Source organism: Octopus bimaculoides, chromosome 2 (assembly GCF_001194135.2).
Source record: "Octopus bimaculoides isolate UCB-OBI-ISO-001 chromosome 2, ASM119413v2, whole genome shotgun sequence".
In the NCBI taxonomy this organism is placed as follows: Eukaryota; Metazoa; Mollusca; class Cephalopoda; order Octopoda; family Octopodidae; genus Octopus; species Octopus bimaculoides.
Genome location: NC_068982.1, coordinates 184,581,782 through 184,584,973, shown reverse-complemented (window position 1 = coordinate 184,584,973; position 3,192 = coordinate 184,581,782).

Genomic DNA, 3,192 nt, shown 5'->3' with positions numbered 1-3,192 from the left:
TGTGTGTGTGTGTGTGTGTGTGTGTGTGTGTGTGTATGCGTATGTTTGTATATACAGCTAGACAGATGGATGGAGATATATATTATGTAAAGTATATATAAACGTCTATGTTTACGGGTGTAAACCCGATTAAGAACTATGTCCCATCATGCCAGCTCTGTAACTTAGCGGCCTGTTAGAAAACAAAATGAAATGAGTTCGATCAAATAAAATTATTGACTACGGTGCCCAACCATGGCTGCAGTCCAGTAACCACCCAGTAAAATCATAGATAAATAAATTCATAAATAAATAAACAGCAGACATTAATTACCACCCAGATTTGCCATTCGCGTGAAGACTAATATTCAAGTTAGTGCTGACAAATTTAATAAAGTAAGCAAGAATATAGCAATACGATGAGCACAATGAAATGATATTATTTAAATAATATCGGCAGCAAAGATCAGAGAACCTCGCTACAATGACCAACTCGTGCTATACTATGTTCAACTCTGTGAAGTATGCACTGGAGCAAAACAGCAGCCATTTTAAGAGACAAGCTAAATTCGGTATGATCGTACGAACATGATCACACGTCACCTTCTAAAGTGCACTAATAGTACATGTGTACTTAAATTTTTCTCTACAAGAATATCCATTTTACAGCGTCTTTGTTCTATATATTGGTTTTACTTCAATAGAAAAACGCAATCTATCAATGTTATATTTGCACTTTTAATACACTTGCCTCCAATTAATGATTTTCCGCACACAATTCCCAGGTCAGTGGAACTCAATTGTTCGATGCCTACATGACATGCATGTTGAACATTCTATTGGTTAACCAACAATTCAAACAAACTATTTCCACAACTTCGGTAAAGATATAAGGTTTTCATCAGTGCGTATTCATTACAATGCATGTTAGCACATTGTAATGAGTACAACACTTCCTTCATTTCGACAAATTGTATTATTACACAAATCTCAGCTTATATTTACATCGAATATCCATAAATTCTCACTGATCAAGCTTTAAAACCTATGAATCACGTCAATATTTGCGCACTTATTAAAAAAAAAGATTAAACATGGCTGCATGGTTAAGAAGTTCGCTTCGCAAACTAGTTGTATCGGGTTCGATCCCATTGTACGGTAGAATGGCCTCGAGTCGGCTAATGCCTTGTGAATGAAGTTTAGTAAACGAAAGCTGTGTGGAAGAAAGTCGTATATATGTATGTGTGCGTGTGTTGCATGTGTGTGTCTGTGTGTGTGTTGTGTGTGCGTGCGTGTGTATGTACATGTATGTATACATACACATACATACACACACACACACACATAATACATACTGAGACCCTACCGTATACGAGGGGGTGTTGAAAAGTTCCTGGCTTTGGGTATAAGAAAATACAAGAGGATCAGTTGATTATGATTTTATTTAACATAACCCCCTCTAAGATTCACACCCTTATTGAAGCCGTCCTTCAGTTTTTCTAGTCCCTGTAAAAGAACTCGGAAGGTTGGGTCTCCAACCAGGCCTTTCACGATACTTTTCAGCAGCCCCGCGTACACACATATACATACAAGGTGTATTCCAGAAGTATTAAGACTGTTTCAGGAAGACATTTATTAAAATTTCAAAGAAGCACAAATCTCTAATCTCTTTCACAGTAGGATCCACTGACTTCAATGAATTTGTTGTAGAACTTCAGCCACTTCATGAAGGCCCCATAGAAGTCCTCAAAAGTGAAAGTGTCCAGGACGCTTATTAAAGCCTTCTACATCTTCTCTTTTAGTTTGGGGAGCCAACCAAAATTCACAACAGCAAGGTCTGGGCTGTGGGTAGGATGAGAGTCAGTTTTGATGCCCATATCTGTCAATTAGCTGATTACAAGGATGGAATTGTGGACTGGTACATTGTCTAGGTTTAGGTGCTCTAGCCTTTTGCAAAGAAATCTCTTCGTGAAGTCCCTCAATCCCTCCACAAAGTACTCTTTGTTCACCGTTTGACCAGAGACAACACAATGGATGTAGATGAAGATGTCAAAAAAGGATATCGTCATGAACTTCCCGGTGGACTTGATTTGCTTGGCCTCTTGTGCCAGCGAAAAACAGATGATCAGCTCATTCAACTTAATCCATGACCAGTCTGGAGCATTTCATAAGTTTCTGTAATGTTTTTACTCAGTTTAACACAAAACTTTATTGCTTAACCAATTTCCAAATTGTCCTCAAGTCCCGATTGCGTTTCGTAAACTAGTCAGCTGTGACAAGCTGTGTTTAGTACAGTGAATTCAAACTGTTGTTACAGCCATCTCCTCCGTTCTAAGAAAAACAGAAGTAAGCAGGTGAGATTATTACATGTAGAGTAATGATATAGTAAAATTACAATAGTCAAGGACAGTTATAACTGCCTCTCCTAAGAAAGTCTTAAAACTTCTGGAGTGTAATTCGTAAGTGTGTGTGTGTGAGTGTGCGTATGTGTGTGTGTATGTGTGTGTATGTGTATGTGTGTATATAGTAAGAAAAATGAGGAGGAGAATTTCGATTATCCCCACGTTGTGAGTTTTAATGCAAAAAAATATATATATATAATAAAAGAAGGAAAATGCACACAGTTTACATAGTTTTAATATATTTTATAAGTGAAAGATTATTGTTTGTCGACCGGTTTCGCTTTCGTTAATTATGACATTGAAATTATTATAATTTCATAATTTTCTGAAAATCTTAGTTCGTGATGTGTATGGGGTGTTTGTGAATGAATCGGCAAGAGGAAAATCTAAGGGAAGGTAATTAGTAATCGTTATTATTCACGACAGGGGAGGTAATTGCTCATTTTGGGGGAGGGGATAAATATATAAAAACTAAAAAGTTAAAGTGGTGAGATGTAATATTTACAGTCATCGGTATGTGAACAAGAATTAAAAGATATACTAAGACCAAAGCTGGTTATGCGTTTATATTTAGGCGTGTTCTGTATTTTTCGATAAATAAATTTTCTTTATTTAAAAGTTCTTGTACAGAAATTGCTCCTTTTCACAGGTAGATGACGAAAACTGATGTTTGGTTGGATATTGCTTGCACATATCTCTATGTGTTCGCTCAAAGGAATCTGTCATAATTAGTGAAAACGAAACAGGTCGACAAATACATAATTCTTTCACTTATAAAATATAAAAAAATATATTAAAACTATATAAACTG